Source organism: Peromyscus californicus, unplaced genomic scaffold, assembly GCF_007827085.1.
Source record: "Peromyscus californicus insignis strain IS unplaced genomic scaffold, ASM782708v3 Scaffold_4__1_contigs__length_199733344, whole genome shotgun sequence".
Taxonomy (NCBI): domain Eukaryota; kingdom Metazoa; phylum Chordata; class Mammalia; order Rodentia; family Cricetidae; genus Peromyscus; species Peromyscus californicus.
In genome coordinates this window covers 193,099,951-193,119,746 of record NW_026294562.1, presented here as the reverse complement: position 1 = coordinate 193,119,746, position 19,796 = coordinate 193,099,951, and the positions used below count along the sequence as shown (strand labels likewise).

Below are 19,796 nucleotides of genomic sequence, written 5' to 3'. Positions count from 1 at the left end.
ACACCAAAAACATGGTGTGTGTTGGTAGTGTGTGTGCGTGTGTGTATGTGTGTGTGTGTGTGTGTGTGTGTGTGTGTGAGAGAGAGAGAGAGAGAGAGAGAGAGACTGACAGAGAGAGACAGAGACAGAGACAGAGATAGAGGCAGAGAGAGAGAAACAGAGAAACAGAGAGAGAGAGAGAGAGAGAGAAACAGAGAGAGAGAGAAAACTGGACAATATCGAATATATCTGGAAACTCTCCTTCATGGGTACATTTTGTAGGCTGCTGTGAGAGAAAAGATGTTAATTGTCTTAGTTACACCTAAACCCTATATCATACAATAACATCCTTCTAGGCAAGTTGTTTATACTGGTATAATGTTAGCATGACTATTTATGCATGTAATCAATGTCTCTCTTGATTGGATTTCAAAGCTGATCCATAAAGACAAATTCATGCCATGGTCAAAATCCAAAGCTTGAAATTACAAGTCCAAGGAGAGAACCTATTGATGCTTTGTTAAAGATCCTTTCGTTAATCTGACTTCTTAATGTTTTTGTTTAGAATTATCAATTTTTACTGCTCTCAATCTTGGTGAAAGTAGTCTCCTCTTGAAGTTAGTGCTGGGTAATTCAGAGACTCAAAACCATTTAGAAAGTACTAAGAAAAAGCAACTGTGTAAGATTGGGGCAATTACCATTCATCATGGAAATGAGAGGGTCCCAACACTCTTCATTTACCTCCCCGACTGTCTAATGGCATTTAATGAAAGCTATGTCATTTTATTTTAAAGTGTGGAATAAACACTTCCCTTTTTTCTTTATCAGTACTTCGAAATGAAATTGGGCATTCCCTCAAGTTTTTGTTTTTTTTAATTGTTTTATTTTTTCATATGGGGTTTCTCTGTGTAGACCTGGTTGTATGGGGATATGGACCTTGGACCAGGCTGAATCCACAGATATCCATTCTCTTCTGCCTCCAGAGTGCTGACATTATGCACCACTGAGACCAGACCCCTTGGAGATTTCTCAGTTATTTGTGAGAATGCCTGTGAGGTTACATTCTGCAAGGGCTTGTTGGCACCCCTTTTGGTTTACAGGTTTCACAGAGGTGGAAAGGAGTAGGTAAAGAAGGGTTGAGTCAGACCTTGTTGTTTGGGAGAATCTTTCAGAGTGACTGATTAATTTAGTAAACAAGGATAGATTCATACTGTTCCAAAACATTGATCATGTCATTTTTTGTTTATGGATATGTGTTTAACTTATGTTGCATCTTTTGGTGATCATTGATAAACTGTGAAAAAGCAGAGATATCTTTTACAAACATTTTTACTCACCAACCCTATAACCAAACTTCTAAGAATACAGAGGTATATGACAGCCCATTCTCAAGCTGGCAGCTCTTGTGGCTTTAAGGACTTTCGACAGAAAAAAAATCCCAATCCAGCCCAAGCAGACTGCCTTGTTCTGAGTAGTGTATTATTAACATTTAGTGGTCAGAGTGCCCAAGAAAAATCCTCAGGCCAAAGCTGTTGCAGTTATTATTCAATTTAAGGCATAATAAAATATTCATATTTTATATCATTGTAAAATTAATTTACATATCAAATCCTGATATTCTTTTAGTCTTGCTCACACAGTGGCCCTGCACACGATAACTTTTCTAAGTAAGTAAGGTCCTGGCGCCTCATTTTTTTAATCAATTTTTTTACAACAGTCTGCCCATCAACATATCCCTGTGTACGGCAGATGTACTCCAACCAATCTAATTTTGTTGCTGGATATGGTACATCATCATCTAAGTGTATAGTAGGTAGTAGGAAGAGCCTTGTACTTTGTCCTGATTTTCATATTCCTGAGTAATTACAAGGGCAGATGTTTCAAGAATATCTCAGAGCCTCAACATGAGATCTCTGCCTTCTTTATGTTCATCACAACTACCAAGGCATAGGAAGAGCTTCAAGTAGATGATATCTTCCTAAAAGTAGTAGAGGGATTCTGCTCAGGACTTTGCTGGGGAATCTTAGAAGCAGTACTTCTGGGGGAATTCATAAATGATTAATAAGAATTTTCCATTAAACTAACATCCTAAAGTTGCTCGAATATGAATGTCCCCCCAAGCATACCACACATGAAGATCAAAGCCTAGTAAGGTACGGTGGCCATCCTGTGGCTCAGCTTTGCTATATCTGGGTCAAGCAGCTATGCAAACTTTATGCCTTTCACCATTTCCATCAGAAAGGGCTGCACCAACATTAACAGCTTCTTTCTCTACAGGTTATCACCTTCTTTCTATGTTAAGGTTTAGCTCTAGTATGAAGATTATGAAAGTGAACAAATGATGAGACTTTATTGGGGCATTTTTGTATGTTCATTCAGGTTGGGTTTGCTTTGATGTCAACAATTTGAGCACTAGGTAAAGGATTTGTCAAATTGAATGAATTTGGTGACTTTCATTTTCAATGGACAACAAGATATAGGGATTATATATGGTATAATATGGAATACATTTATGACATTTCTCAGAAGTATGAGTTTTGTGACATACAGCCATAATCATATAACTTATGTTCTGTATTTTGTCATATTATTACAATTATTACTGAGACAGGGTCTATGTAGTGCTGGCAATCCTGGAAATCACTATGTTGTCCAGGAAGGCCTCAGACTCACAGAAATCTTCTTGCTTCTGCTTCCTGAGTGCTGGAATTGAAAGCATGTATCATCTTGCTTGGCATTATTTTCAATGTTTAGATGTAGGACAAGTTAAATGTTTTATTATAGCAATTTCTTAGGGGTGGAGAGATGGATTAGTGGGTAAAAGCACTGTTTGCTCTTCCAGAGGACTAGGATTCAATTTTCAACACACACAATAGCTCACAACTGTATTTATCTACAGCTTCAGGGACTCTCATACCCTCTTCAGGACTACATAGGTATCAGACAAACATGGAGTGCACAGAAAATTTTGTAGACAAAAGTACTCATACACATAAAGAACAATGCACACAGTTAATGCTGTAGAATTTTATTTGAATATAAACTCTGATATTTTACACCATTTAAAACATCAATAAACCCTTCCATAAGTTTCTTATCTTTATGTTTCTATTACATATACTTGTGCCTTTTAAACAGAGAACACCATAGAAATACCATGTCACATGGTTCACAATGGTATTTTTCAGTCCTTATGAACTGTCTGATGTCTTCTAAGAATTGAAAGGTCGATACAGGATATGACACAGTCTTTGCATTTGTGAAGTTTCTGTCCAGTATGAATTTTCTGATGTGCTCTAAGATATGAGCAGCTAGTTAAAGACTTGTCACATTCCTTACATCTGTAAAATCTCTCTCCAATGTGTACTCTCTGATGTCTTCTAAGATTTGACATGTAGGTAAAGAATTTGTCGTATTCCAGGCATTTTTAAGGTTTCTCTCCATTATGAAGTTTCTGATGTCTCCTAAGTTGAAATCTGATTGAAGGATGGGTTACAGTCTTTGTGTTTGTAAGGTTTCTCTCTAGTATGAATTTTCTGATGTTGTCTAAGATATGAGCACATACTAAAAGATTTGTCACATTCCCTACATTTGTAAGGTTTCTCTCCAGTATGAAGTTTCTGATGTTCTCTAAGAGTTGAATGAGTAGATAAAGATTTGCCATATTGCTTACATCTGTAAGGCCTCTCACTGGTATGAATCCTCTGATGTTTTCTAAGTTGTGAGTCCTGTTTGAAGGACATGTGACATTCCATACATTTGTAAGGTCTCTCCCCAGTGTGGACCCTCTGATGTCTTCTAAGATGTGAGGAATTGGTAAAGTATTTATCACATTCCTTACAACTGTAAGGTCTCTCTCCTGTATGGATTCTTTGATGTCTTCTAAAATTTGAACGCTGGATAAAGGACATGTCACATTCTCCACATTTGTAAGGTTTCTCTCCAGTATGAATTTTCTGATGTACACTAAGATGTGAGCCTGTAGTAAAGGATTTGTCACAATCCCTGCATTTGTAAAGATTCTCTCCGGTATGTAGTTTCTGATGATTTGTAAGAGTTGAAAGTGTAGACAAAGATTTGCCACACTCCTGACAGCTGTAAGGTCTCTTTCCAGTATGAACCCTCTGATGTTTTCTAAGATGTGAGTTTTGGTTAAAGGACTTGTCACATTCCATACATTTGTAAGGTTTCTCCCCTGTGTGAATTCTCTGATGTCTTCTAAGATTTCCACAAGTGGTAAAGGATTTGTCACATTCCTTACATCTGTAAGGTCTCTCTCCTGTATGAACCCTACTTTGTCTTCTAAGATATGAGTCCCAGGTAAAGGATTTGTCACTTTGTATACATTTGTAAGAGTTCTCTCCAGTATGAATTTTCTGACGTACATTGAGGCTTGAGGAATTACTGAAGCATTTCTCACATTTCCCACACTGCTGGGTTTTCTCTTGAATGTAGAATGGTTGTTTCAGAAGACTGTGTGCAGAGCTGAAATAGTCATCATATTCTCCCTGCCTGTGCTCTTTCTTTGCAATGTAGAGTCTCTGATCTCGAGTACTGTTGGAACTCAAATTTAAAGATTTCTCACAGTCTTTAGATTTGCAAGGTTCTTCTCCAGTGTGCATGCTTTCATGTCTATGTGAGTTTGAAAACTCAATAAAGGCCTCCCTATAATTACTGCACCTGTAGTTATTAGAGTTTTCTGGAGATTTACCTGTTTTATCACGAGCACATGTGGAGGGGTCATGAAGCACTTTGCCAAGCTCATTACACTGACAAGACTCATTTTCAGTCTTCACATGTTGATGGACAGAATCATGTTTGTAATAGTTCCCTGTAAAAGAGTACAGTTCAGATTAGTAGGGCTGATGATTAATCTTTTGATAAATGACTGTCCACCTCAGTTTTCTCTTAAGGTAAGTCAACCAGCAACCACTTAGATATTTTTCTTTCACTGTATTTCAATGTATTCTCACAAAACAGCAAAAAAACCTTCAAGGGCCTGTGATTCATAATAAATAACTTGTCCCTATAGAAAAATGGATAATGGCACAAGATGGATCAGGAAATTGTGGAATCAGTAGTTAGCTTTGTGACAGAGCTCATGGACTAATTATATTTAGAATACTTGTCTCTATTTAAATATTTCTTCTCAGAAAATGATGAAGAAGAGTTTAATCCAATCCCAGGTCACTGTATTTATACTGACTAAGTGATAAGCAACAAGGAGTATTGTTCATTAGACCTGAATCCTTAAAAGGTTAAAGTCTTAAAAAAAACATCACAGGGTTTATTTATTTTCTAGAAAAACACATTAGATTTTCTTATGTAATGGAGGCAAAGCAAGTATTCTGGCAGGTACCAGAAATCAGATTATTTGAGGCAGGGCTGTCATGGGCAGCTATTGCTGATTTCTATCCTCTACTGTGTGAGCTCCACACAGGACTGTGTTTCTTTACTTTTATGGTTTTTCTCAAGTCTAGTCTGTATACCAAATCCTGAGAATATTTTCCAGATGGATGTCTGAGTATCAGCCACTGGGAAGAAAATGAAGAATGTAATAAAAAAGATAGACAGTAAGGAAGGCTATTAAAGAACAATCCTACTTCATCAACCCACATTAGGCTTATAATCTATAAAATTATTCTAATCTGTTGTCAACATAGTCAAATAACATTGCATTTTGTACTCATACTGTCACCAGAGTTCAAGTGCAATAGGCCCAATGTCTTCTAATAGTGACATCAGGCAGGATGCATCCCGGGGCCAGAACACTACAGTAAGTTAATGATGAGGAATCTTTTCAAGTGGAATTGAATATCACAAAACCATTTTCAACTCTTGCTTTCTCTTTCACTTGAAGCCTTCAAGGCTGTTGTCCTGCTAATTCACTAACCCAACATAATTGTGTATACTCTCTGTTCTCCACATTCCTGGGCATTCTCATTTGCTCTGGACAGATGTCCAGGTCTATCTTTCATTAACCACATGTTTTGTGATGTAGCCCATGACCCATGCTAGAATTTTTAGAAAGAATACAGAAATCTAACATAGTACTGTGTTAGTACATGAAGAAAACACAAAGTAGAGGAATCTGGGAATGATTTCCAATGGCTCTTTCCCATCAGAATCTTTAGCATATAAATATGCTAAAGTACCTCTCAATTTGCACATCTTGAGCTTTTCTCACAATTAAAACTATGTGAGGTACAGTGATATAATTGGAGCTTAAAAATATGGGTATAAATATTATATGATACTAAATTTCTGAATGCATTGTGGAACCAAATTAGGGGTGCATGACACTTCTAACATGCAAAATGGAAAGAAACATATTAAATACTGTGAAAAAGTAGTGTTCTACTACCAAACTTTCCCTAGTGTTCTGTTGTTTCTTACAGCTTGAGAGAGTTTACAACCTATAAAGTCAGGTATATAAAAATGATTACTTAGAAGCAAAATGTTCTCACCAACAGAGACCAGGTTGCTGTAATTCTCCAACATCACATCAATGTACAAAGCCCTCTGAGCAGAGTCCAGGCATTCCCACTCCTCTTGGGAGAAGTCCACAGTCACATCTTGGAATGTCAATGGACCCTGAAACAAAAAAGTTGTTAGACCACGTGCTACCAGACAGATTGTTTTCCTGGATGCAAGTAGACCTGAGGAAATGAGGGATGTAGACGATGAAGACAATTACTCAATCAGATGATTTCGATATAGTCACATCATATGATAGATTTTCTAAGTGTGTGGAACTGGATGACACAATAGGCTCACATACAATATACACAAAAAAAACCCCCACTCATTTAAGGTCTGGACATGTATGACTATCTATTATGGATGGTGTTTGTGTTCCACAGGATCACAGTGTACATGTCTCAGAATGAAAATTCATGATGAGGAAATGTGCTTTAATTGCTGTACCTGTAGATCATAGTAAAACACTGCAACTCAATCAATTCTTGCATTCTTTGGCCTTACATGATTATATTCTAACAAGCTCAGGTTGTATGTTTAAACACTAGGAAGAATACCATTCCATTACAGGGTAAAGATATGGAAAGTAGAATTTATATTTGACTAGGTAAGCAAAGAGTTTGCCTATTTTCCACAGTAACAATGAGTGTAATAATATTGCATATTGTCAGTTTTAAAATTAACATTCAAGAACAGGTAATACATGAGATTATTTTATCAGCATTTTGATCCACTACCAAGCAGGTTGAAAAATCTGTATCAACCACATTTGATATAATCTAAAATTTTCCTAATAAATTGTGAAAATGCGAACTTAGGCAAAAACAATAATTTCAGAAGTTTTGAAGAACATTTCCTTTCTGAATAGTTACAAAAATTGAGGGAAGTCCTGTTGCAGGATTTTTTTTACACTGTATAAAAAATACCATCACTTTTCAGTGCTTTTCAAATGTCATGGTGCTCAGAAGGTCAATTCAGGAGAGAATATAAGAATTTTTGTGCCTGAAATTTGCAGTTTTTAATGTGTTTCTTTTTAGTAGTTATCCTGTATTGTCTAACAGATTTTAGGTTAGCAGTGTTTATGATTCTTCCTTTATTACAAACTGTCAAACTGCATAGTGGTGACATATTCTGTCTGAGTTGTGAGTCAAGAATAAATGCAAACCTGGTGGTCAGAGCTCATTCCACAAATCTCTGCTTTAAAACTTTGCAGGTTCAGGGTTGGGGAGCAGAGTCATGACTCTCACAGGAACTGACTGAGGGAAAGCAATCCTGAGGAAAGTTCTTTCTGCATCAAATGTGATGGATTGTGCACATCAATCAGTCAGTGTCCTCAAGACATTATTTCTGATGCATTCTATGTAATGCTACCTAATGAGTCCCAGACAGTAGTGGCTGCACAGTGGGATCCTGTTAGGGCAATAAAAAAGAAGAAACAAAAATGCTGCTCTCAAGCCAGGTGTGGTGGTGCATGCCTTTAATCCAAGCACTTGGAGAAGAAGATATGTGGACCTCTGTGAGTTTGAGGCCAGTTTGGCCTACAGTGCCACATCTAGAAAAGACAGGGTTATACAGAGACAACTTGTTTCAAAAAACAAAACGTAACATAAAACCCAAAACTCTGATCTCTCTAGTTTGGGATGTTCCAGCTGAGCATTCTAACCAAGTGTGTGATGTGAGTAGCAATTCTCCTGAGACAAACAGATAGCAGGTGTCAACAAACATGTGGAGTCATCATCATTACCATGATATTAAACACCGAAGAGAAATAAAAGTAGACCACTGTGGTAGTTTGAATGTAATTAGGCACCATTGGGAGTGGCACTATTAGGAGGTGTGGCTTTGTTGGAGTAGGTATGGCCTTGTTGGAGGAAGTGGGTCACTGTGGGGGTGAGATTGGAGATCTCCTTTGTTTAAGCTTCCCTCAAGGTGACACTCAGTTGACTTCCTGTTTCCTGGAGACATAGGACTCTCAGCTACTACTCCCTTCTGTCTGCCTCTATGCAGCCATGATGATAATGGACTGAACCTCTGAAACTGTAAACTGCCTCCTCAATTAAATGCTTTCCTTTGCAAGATGTGCCAGGGTCTTAGTGTCTCTTCACAGCAATTGCAGTCTTAACAAAGTCAACTACAATCTGAATCTACACTCAAGAACATCATATTCATAGTAGGATCAAGACACTTGTGCAAGTCATGTTCTGCACTGTCTAGTTTCCTAAACTATTTAGTGTTAGGAACCAAGTATTACTTAGCAATAAAAAAAACAAGCTTTGTCTCTTAAGTTCACATAGTGCTAAGATGTTGTGAAAACTCTCATATGCTTCAATATGAGCTCTTTATAACCATGATTCAAGGAAATGGGACAGTACCCACAAATAAAGTCTACAAGACACAGGATACCTCACTCACTAATATATATAGATATAGCCCTTATTCTACAACAGTTATACATCACATCAATGTATTTTTTGTTCATGTGATAAAATGGAAATTTTTTCAAAATTACTAGTCATAATTTCATGTGAGATACTTATTTTTTGGGGCAAATAGTTTGAGAAGGTTGTATGGACAAAAATCATGTAAGTGTGGATTTTGAAATTATATTGTATACCTGTAGTCATAAATACAACATGGTACAGTCATTTAAAAAAGACAATGATAAGAAATTATGATAGAGGACCCAGAAAGAGAGAAAAATTGAAAAGCTTAGGTACTTAATATTTGACAAAGGAGACAAAAAGATACAGCAAAAAAATGCAGTCTTTTTAACACATGATGTTGGTAAAACTCAACACAGCAGAAGAATGTAATTAGATGCTTATATTTCATTTGTACAAAAGTCTTTCAAGGTGGATCAAAAATCTTATTTTAAATCAGAAACACATAGACAACTAGAAAATGTAGAGAAGATCTATCAGGATATTGGGATAGGCAAGGCCTTATTCTTTAGAAAGAACACCAACAACAGCGGAAGTGAAACAATTGGACTACATGAATAGAAAAAGTTTCTGTTTGGAAACAATCAGCACAGCACACAGACACCCAAGTGATGGAAGAGAATCTGTACCAGTGACATTGTTGACAGGGACTCATACCTAGAATTTACCAAGAATTACAGAAATTAAATACCAAGGAAATTATACTGCCATTTATAGATACTCAAAGGAGCTGAATAGTTATTTTTTAAAGACAAATACACAAATGGCCAATAAATATTGCAAAAGAGTTCAGGATACCTTTTAGGTATGCCTAAAATGCCATCATGGAATCCCAAATTAAAATTGCTTTGAAATATCACCTCACCCCAGGCTGAGAATGGCTTTCATCAACTAACCAGAAAACAAATGTTAGGCAAGGTGAGGAGAGAAAGGAAGTCTTATTCACTGTGGTTGGGGGTGTGTGAAAATTATACACTCAGTGTGGTAATGAGTTTCAAGATTATTAAAAAAAATTGAAGATAGAACTAATGTATGACCCAGCAATGTCACTCCTGGAAACATAATTTGAAAACTCTACACCTCACTACAGAGATGTTTACACTCCACATTCTCTGCTGCTGCCTTCAACATGGCAAAGTATTAGAATTAACCTAATTATATGAAGACTGTACACATATATAGTGGAATACCATTCAGCTGAAGAGAAAAATGCAGGAAAATGGTTAGACATAGAGTGTGTAATATTAAGTTCGGCCAGAAAGAAGAAATCACATTTTTCCTCTTATGCAGAAACTGGCCAAAAATAAGTGTCTATGAGAAACAAAATGCATAGGGGCTTAGCAGAACATGGAAAAAAGAGATCAAGAAAGGTTAAATAACTGGATTGAGGTAGGACTGAATGCAGATAATGAGAAGCAGTGGTGAAAAAGTATATAAACTAAGTAATTTTCTAGCTTTGATTCTTCCAAAGTAATTTTTCAGTTTTTCTGATGGAAAAGTTGTTAAAAATATATTCGATAATAAAAACATAAAGCCCTGTTTGAAAGACTCCAGAGCTTATGTTCCCAATAAATAGTCTAGATAAATAAAATTGCAATATTTGTACAGTACTTGTACAGTGAGTCCAGTTAATTTCAGTGTGTGTGTGTGTGTGTGTACTGTTTATTTGCAACAATTGTCATAATAAAATTTAAAATATTGTCAGTATCAGAAAACTAAAGGTTTGCAATATCTGAACATATAACATTTCTAGAAAACGAGGCATGACCACTGACCTGGAAAATACATACTGGAGAATCAGCCATTTCTTTCTGTTTCTTTTCTCTGATGTTCTCTTTCAGGAACAAGGAATAGATGACTTGCTGACCTTTCATATAAGGGGTCAAAAAGAAACAGAAAAAATTAATACCAAAAGCTGTAACACAAATTCTAGTTGGTCTTATTAGTAAAAACCCCAAGTCTGAAATCAGGGGGAACCTGAAAGATCAGAGAAGCAACTCAGTCAGCGGCTAGTTCTTAAACCTGTGAGATTCTCCAACTGGAAGATGCTGAGCTCCTGTCTCCTTCCACCTTCAAGACCAGCCTGGTCTACAGAGTGAGTTCCAGGTCAGCAAAGGCTACAGAGCAAATAACAAAATATAATGATAAAAAAATTATGTATAGTTCAGCAAGGTCATGCAAGCCTTTTAACCCAGCACTCAGGAGGCTTGGGCTAGGGAAATGAGTTCAAGGCCAGTGACATTTACACAGTGAGACTAGGAAAGTGGAAAGACACAGAGACATTGTCTCAAAATAATGTAAATTGCTCCATGAGCAATAGCTTTCATGGTTTCAGAAGTACCATGCAAGCTTCCAAAGAGGTGAGCCAAACAAAAGTCCTATGATGCCTATGAACCACATCAACTGTCATCCTGGAACAATAGCCCTAAGAAAGCAGTAGAAGCAGTAGTGGCAAGCATGTCTTGGTGGAAACCTGTATTTTGATCCTAATTAGCATTATTTTTAGAACCGATATTCAGATATTGAGGGAAAAAACTGAAATATCAGAGAAGGGGATCAGTCAGCCACCAGAGAATACTTACCTCTATGAAATCTCTAATGAAATGGTAGAGGGAACCTGTCTCTATATATTCTAAGACTGAAAGGGCCAAAATCCTTTCTCCACCTGCCTTATATCCCTGTCTACCTCTGTAGTGCTAGGATTATAGGTGTGAGCCACCACCCACCTCTGTGTCTTTTTTAGACTGATTCAATCTCGTGTAGCCCAAGGTGGCCTTCAACTCCTGATCTTCCTGCTTTCTCCCTGGAAAGACCAAGATTAAGGTGTGCTTGGCATCTTGGCTAACTAGTGGCTAGCTCAACCCTCTTATCTCCAGGTAAGCATTATTTGTCTGAACATATAATATCATTAAAAAGTAACTAATACTCTCTCAATGAACTTAAGACTCTCTTCACAAAAATGAAACAATGACAGGTAATGAAAAATGGTCTACACTACTGGTGCTGGTGAATACATGAATCTTGGAGGACAACCAAAAAACACCAGTTTATTAAAACATCATAATCCCTAACAAATAACTAAACATTTCTTTGTACCCATAAATAAGATAAATTTTGACCCTAATCAAGGAAACTTCCCTTTTCAACAGAGACCAAAACAAAAATCCACAACTTATCAAAATGAAGATTTGTGGATCCCAAGCCCACTGGATGGATCTTTAAAACACACCTGAAGAGGGGCTATAATGATTAAAAGAGACAGAAGACCAGAGAGTTTTTGTGAGATTGTGTCTACTAGTGTAGTCATCATGTTCTCTAGTGTTTGATACATATATCAAAATGATATATCTCATTATATATATAATGAGAATTTGTTAGAATGATTTAGAGGCTGCTGGCAAGGTAATCCAACAATGGCTGGATGTAACAGATAGTCTAAAAATCAAGTATTGCTTAGTCCACAGTTTGAGTGTCTTGGCTGATTTTCAGAATATGCTGGAATCCCAAAGAAGTAGGCTCCAATGCCTGTGAAGGAATGGATGTGTTAGCAAGAAAATGAGCCAACAAATGGGCAGTGAGCAAAATGATTCCTCTTTCATATAGTCTTCTAGCAGAAAGTGTGGCCTTCCATCTCGATCCTATTCAAGGGTAATGGTACTTCAGCCTCAAAATGTGGATTAATGGCATTTGTCTTCCTGTCTGAAATTCCAGACTAAAAGTAGATTCATTCATGTCCAAATAAGCAAAAATAATGTCTCTCAGGTATGCCCTCCATTTCTGGATTCTCGTTCATATCAGATGTAGTAAACTTGAAAACCAAGAATAACCACCACACCTAGCAATATCAGAAGCTATGTTTATAAAATTTCACCAACATGACCTCCTAAATGTGGGCTGGACAAAACCAAGAACAGTGGATATGCCAAAGTACTTAGGGCAATAACCACAGGATGAGTCTGGGGACCTACAGTGTAGTGGGTAGCCATTTCAGCTTTGTTCTGGAAGTTCCAACCCCCATTGAGACTTCAGCAACTGTCATGCCTACAAGGCGGGGCCAAGGGAGGCGCCTGGGGACCCGTGATCTGGATGGGGGGGCGCTCTCTCTTGGCCCAGCCTTAAATAATTTGCACTGTAATTTGCACTGTTATGGATTCTTATATGTTGATACAAATGTAAACTATTTTTATATTCCTGTTTAAGATAATTTGTATATTGATACAAATACAGAACTATATTTGTTATAATGTACATATATTTCTACTCTTATTTGAAATATTTGTATATTGATACAAATGTAAATTTATATCTGTCATACTTTATGTAGGTTCTACTTCTGTTTAGGATATTCGGTATATTGATATATATTTAAGATTATTGTCATATTGCATATCACACTACATACTCCTACCTCTGTTATAAATATCGATATATATATTTAAGATTATTGCCATATTGCAGATCGCACTATATACTCCTACCTGTGTTATAACATCTTGTGTATTGTCACAATTTTGAAGTCATCATTCTTTACCATACACTTGCTTATAGACTGTTTACCTTGTTTATGTGAAGCCTTAGTCCTTAGGCTATTTCGGTAGATAAGACTTATAGATTTATAGTCACCTATGCTTGTCATCTCTATAGTTACGTTAGTTAGGTTATCCAGATTTACAGATACATTGGTCAGATGGACAAGCAATCTTCAAACACTTCATAGACCTAGAGAATATGGCATTTAAATAACTTAGAATTCTGTTGATGTGAGACACAATTGCTCCTGGCTGCACCAATTTGATCCTGAGAGAATGTTGGGCTTCTAAGACATTTCCATTTGGAAGTTTGTCTTCTTGGCACAAAATGGCCTACTGGGCAAAGAACTGCCCTTGCCTCGATGGCTGACAGTACAAATGCAATGCTGTCCTTTCTGGACAAGCGGGACACAAGGAAAGCGACCACTGTACTCTGCCAAGACAGGGTAAGATGGTCTTTCAGAATTCCTGCTTCTGAAAATGGCCTGTCAGATACTTTAGGCCTGTAGCCAATTTGAATGCACCAACAATGCTGAGAAACATTAGGTGACTGTCCAGGCTGCCAGCTGTCTCGGTCTACTCTCGCAAGATTCTCGAAAGTTGCTTGCATCCATCTACCATTTCTCAGGTACCATTATATTCCTTCTCAGGTCTTTGATGGGATTGAAGACTAGCAGTTATAGTTACAACTTAGTAGATAGAACATATTAAGTATTAGATTCAGGTTCTTTAGGATAGGGCACCTTTTGGAATGATCTTTGTAACATGTCATTTACCTATGCTCTATACTTCTCTGGATTGTAGTATGTGTTTCTTGCTTGATATTGTTTGCATTGGTTGTAGTTCCATCTTATCTAGGTCATTATCCCTCATTATTCTTGGACAATATTTAATAACCATTCCTTTGTATATAGTCTTGTATTAGGTTAGAACTTTCTTATTTAGACAAAAGGGGGGAGATGTAGTGGGTAGCCATTCCAGCTTTGTTCTGGAAGTTCCAACCCCCATTGAGACTTCGGAAACTGTCAAGCCTACAAGGCGAGGCCAAGGGAGGCGCCTGGGGACCCGAGATCTGGATTGGGGGGGCGCTCTCTCTGTGGCGGTACCCTGGATAGTGGAGATGGACCGAGCAGAGCTCCAAAGAACACTGCTGGACTGTGATACACCTTCCCTAGACTCTGCGACCTACCTACCCCTTAATTTGTAAGTTATGCCATTAAATAAATCTCCCTTTAACTATGTGGAGTGGCCTTAATAATTTCACCAATACTACTGGACCTACAGTGAATGAGACATCAGCCAAAACTCCATTAATCACCTAGCCTCCATAAGCCCCTACTTTAACTGGAGGGCCACCATGTTTCTTGGGATCCTCTGGAATCAGCATCAGTTCAGAATCAGTATCCAACATACCCTGGAAAGTATGATTGTTTCTTTCCCCCAAGGTACAGTTACCCTTGTAAAAGGCCATGGTCTCTCTGGGGAAGAACTGGGGAAAGGCTATCTGCAAAAATTTTAGTTTTCTTATCAGGATGCTTCCTCAGGGGAATTTGGCCTTCATTCAAGTGGGTCTAGGTCTTCAAACTGGCTCTAGTCTAGAAACTGATTCACTTGTCAAGATTGTCTATTACATGATCTTATGCAGCCTTTCTTTCATTTGTTAGAGAATTTTTCTGCTCATACAGATCAAACAGAAGTGCTGTAGAGTTCTTATCTATTTCATGCCTAGAAACACCATATGAGTCATGCCACTATAAAATTCACCTTGCCTGCGCTGACAATAATGGGATGGGCCAGTACAAACATTGTTTTGTCTATGTTGCCTATTATGATAACAATGATCACCTTGCCTCTGGCAGTTCATTGCAGCTACCTGGTCATTGTTACCTTGGAGCCCAAATAAACTCACTGCATTTCATTGGTCCAGTAGAGCAACATCATCACCAACAGTAAGGTTTGGCACAAGGACGAGGATGACAATGAAACATTTCAAATGTGCTGGTACCCCTACCACTGGTTTGCATCTTATAGGACTTGTGAAGGGCATGTCTTCTGGGTCTTCCCATTAGAGATGATTGGGTTTTACACAGCATACACACTGTAGCATTGCAGTTTCCCTGAGCCTTTAATTCCCTTCATTAACACTCAGCCAAGGGATATTAGGCATAAACAAATCCCTTTCAGTAGTCCAGCTTTTGACAAATGCTTCAGCCAACCATTCAAAAATACTTTTCACACCTTTTTCTTTAAATATGTGAATTTCTGTATTAAACCTAGAATCTCCACTGAGTAGGCCCATATCAATAAACTCGGCATGATCTAGTTTTATTTTCTTCCAACATTATTCCACACTCTTAACATCCATTCCCACACATTTTCTCAGACTTATGCTTGAACAAATTACCAAAACCATTAAGCTCCTACCTATTGTAGCTCACTTCCCCATTGACTACACTTTCTATTGTCCCTTTTAAGCCTGTTTTGCTGTAAGTTTGATTATAGGTCTACAGCCAACTAGTAGTGGGACCCTGAGAAATGTTAGTACTATCTTGCCTGGGATATCCTTCAGAAAATGTCACTTCTGGATTAGCAGATAGTGAAGAATTGGTTTCCTCAGTCATATACGGAAAGGTCAATATTTCAAGGGTTGGGGCTCATGGTACTACTTCCTCAGGTAAGATAAACCCTTGAAAATCTGAGAATTCAAGTTCTCAGATATAATAGGGTCCTCCCGCACATCCCCACCCCAAGTTATAGGATACTATCCTTGATCAATTAATGCCCTTACTTCAATTGCCTACACTATCTGAGGCTGAGACTTGAAATTTTGATGTAATTCAGTCCACCTTATAGTAAGGGCTTTAGTTTGATTTTTTGAAACTCAAACTCTCGGACTACTGGAGGGAAGATTCTCTTCCTGGGTACACTTAGAAAACCTTAGACCATTTATTGGCATCTAAATCTGGGCAATTTCATCACTAAGTTCATTCTTCCTGCAGGTGATTAAGATTATCATGCACTTATTCCTATCCTTTATTAAGAGTTATTAAGAGTAACCAACCAGCAGCATCATCTTCAACATTTCCTCCCAAACTGTCAAAAGTTTCTATATAGTGTCATTAAATCCATAGTCACTCACTATTGATGAACAAAGATAATCAAAGACATTTATCTCTTTAAGTTTGAAATATAGTTTGCACCATGGACTTTTAGTAGCCTCTGGGATTCCAGGAGACAGAGTAAATGGAGAGGTTTCAGAAATTGAAGGTGCTGGTGAGTTTGAAGGTGCTGGTGAATTAAAAAACCTATTCCAAATACTTAAAAGATGCATCCTTATACTTCCTTTTCTCTAGAACCACTCAGATACCACAACTGTCTTAGGGTTCTCTAGAGTCACAGAACTTATGGAATGAATATCTCTTTCTCTCAGTATCTGTCTGTCTCCCTCTCCCTCATGGTCTCTGTCTCTAGGTCTCTGTTTCAGTCTCTCTCTCTCACACACACACACAGAAATATCTCGATATATAAATTCACAGGAAAAACTTACAGGCTGCATTACAACAAGGGCTAGTTGTGAATGGAAAGTCCGGGAATCTAGTAGTTGCTCAGTCCTTTGAGACTGGGTGTCACAGCTGGTCTTCTGTATGGACTGGAATCACAAAGAACCAGGCTCCAAAGATAGTGAAGAAATAGAAGTGCTGGCAAGGCAAGGGTTAGCAAGCAAAGAAGGAATGCACACCATTCCTTCTTGTCCGTATATAGGCTTCTTGTAGAAGGTGTGACCCAGATTAAAAATGTACCTTCCAGCCTCAAGGTTTGGATCAAAGGCATGGGTCATGCTGCCTCAAGATCCACATCAAAGCCATGTTGTTGTTGTTGTTGTTGTTGTTTTGCCTCAAGATCTGGATCACAAGTGTGCCCTCCAATTCTGGATTATGGTACACTCCAGATATAGTCATTAACAACCAAAAATAGCCATCACAATATACAAAGACATACTATAACAATTAGTGTGAAAGAGGCCATGGAATTTAAACCAAGCAGGTAGGGTATATGGGAAAATTTGTCAAGAGGAAAGCAAGAGTAGAAATATTCTAATTATATAATAAATTCAAATTAAAATGTAAAAACAAAACAAACCAATAAACAGCAACAACAAATCCAAACTAAACCAAAACAAAAAAATCAAAAGTCATATACCTATTAGGGAAATGCAGACTAGGGGTCTTATAAGCTTCCATACTTCCCTAGTTATAAGGTCAATCAATCATCAGGAATAGAATTCATAGTTAAGGTTGGCATACATTTGAGGAAAGGAGGTCAAACACTGCTGTGGGAGTTAGAACTACAGAATCATCTTAGGAAATCATTACAGTGTTCCCAAAAGAATGAATAAAGGAAAGAAAGTAAACTACTGCACTATGCAAACTAGTGTGTGACACTATTCTTCTGGAAACAATGACAAATGTCTCTTTAGCATAGGTAAGGAGCTAATGACCAACAAAAGCTGGGAGACCAACAAAACCTCATTGGTGAACCAATAAGGATTTTGTTTGCTTTCTTATTGGTAGGTGTTCTGTCTGCATGGATATCTGTGCACCAGTGTGTTCCTAGTGCTAGCAGAGGCCAGAGAGGGCATTGGATGCCCTCAAGTTCAGCTGACACATTGAGTGCCCATGTGAAGGTGTTTGGAATTCAAAATGAATCTTTTGAAAAAGGAGACATTCAGGCAAAATGATTAGTCACCCCTGGGCCTTACATCCTATGTAATGGATACATATGTGCAGCATGGCCAAGTAATCTATAGCAATCTATAGACATGAGTGACATGGCTACATAAGTCCTTATATGCATGTGCTGAGCTACCTATAAAGATGTATATGCCTGTTCCACACCCTCTCCCCACCACATTTCTTCCAGACAGGCCTCCACACTCCCCCTTTCTCTACTCTCTACCAATAAAACAATTAAAGTGGGTTTCATTGTATACCTTGTGGTCCATTCTCATGTACAGTAAATAATACTGGCTTTGCTCTATGAATATATAAATGTTCAGAAATGATATCCAATAACATACCAGCATCAATACATGTATGGAGAGTACAACATTCACAAGTGATACTACAATTATTAGGGTTTCATTGTATAGGTCCTTTCAATAATATATAAAGTAAAAGTATATGTGTTATAAAAGTGTGACTTTGATTCAATTCAAAGGACAAAGTGTACTTAGGATCATAATATTTACCTTTCATTTTTCAAGTTTAAGAGGGCATAAGGCACTTGCCAATTTTCACAAATTAGTCTGAACTGAATTGCCAAATTATAATATGGAACCTGACATTCCAACTCCATTCTATTGGATAGGTTCATCAACAGTAGAACTTATTTGCAAAGTTCCATTCAAGTTATATCACTCCATCGAGGAGAATATTTTCCTCGAGGTAAGCCATAAGGGCTCCAATTAATGATGTCTCCATGGGAGATATTAATAAGCCCTTGAGGTTTCTCACCTTTGTATTGTTGCCAATGTGTCCAGTCAGATTCCTTGTTGGTAATCCACATCTCAAAGATGGTGGATTTATGGACTAGTAGAATTAATTTCCTGTCCTCTAAAACCAGATGCATGAAGCATATAAAATTTATCATGAAAATGATTAACTAAAGATAGCCAAAATTGAAAAGTTCCATTTAGAAAGTAAATTCCATTATCCATAAAGATATGAGTTGCTTGCACTCCCACAGTGTAATTTGAAATATCCTCATCCTCTCCCTCAAGTTTAGCAGGTCCTCTGTGGTCCTAAGAACCAGATAGCCAGGAGGATTCACTGACCACAACAGGAATATCCATATCTCCCTAACTTACTCCTTTGTTAATTGGAGGATCAGGAAAATAAGCCCAGTAAGTATGATCAGTCACCGTTACCTGTTTATTTATCATGGACAGCATAGCAAGGAACAAAGTTGTAGCACTCAAAGGTTTTGCAGCCAGCAAATCTATTGCTTCTCCTTCTGAAGTCAATTTCTTGAGCTGTCCCCATGTAGGAGGATGAGCTCTATGCTTCAGGGGTTTTCCTGTATCTTTTTCTCCCCAGAGCTGTGGTATCCGTATCAGCAGGCAAGCCATCCAGGAGACTGCTCTTGTTCATGTTAAGTTTTATTAATTTTGATGATATCCACAATTTCCTGTTTTCTGGAGAAACATGAGCATAACCTTGATCCCATTATAAAACCTTTCCCAGTTTCCACACTGATGTCAAGGCTTTCCTGTAGTACACAGGCTGATTTAATTCAACAGTATTTTCTTTTTCTTTTTTTTTTTACACAATTATGCTAGTATTTTATTAATCCAAAATCACTTTACAAG

The 19,796-nt window shown here is 37.7% G+C and overlaps 1 pseudogene; it reads right to left on the bottom strand.

The window, feature by feature from the left end:
* Window positions 1-3,109: 3,109 nt before the first annotated feature.
* Window positions 3,110-12,886, bottom strand: LOC128124271 (zinc finger protein 54-like; annotated as a pseudogene).
* Window positions 12,887-19,796: the final 6,910 nt, after the last annotated feature.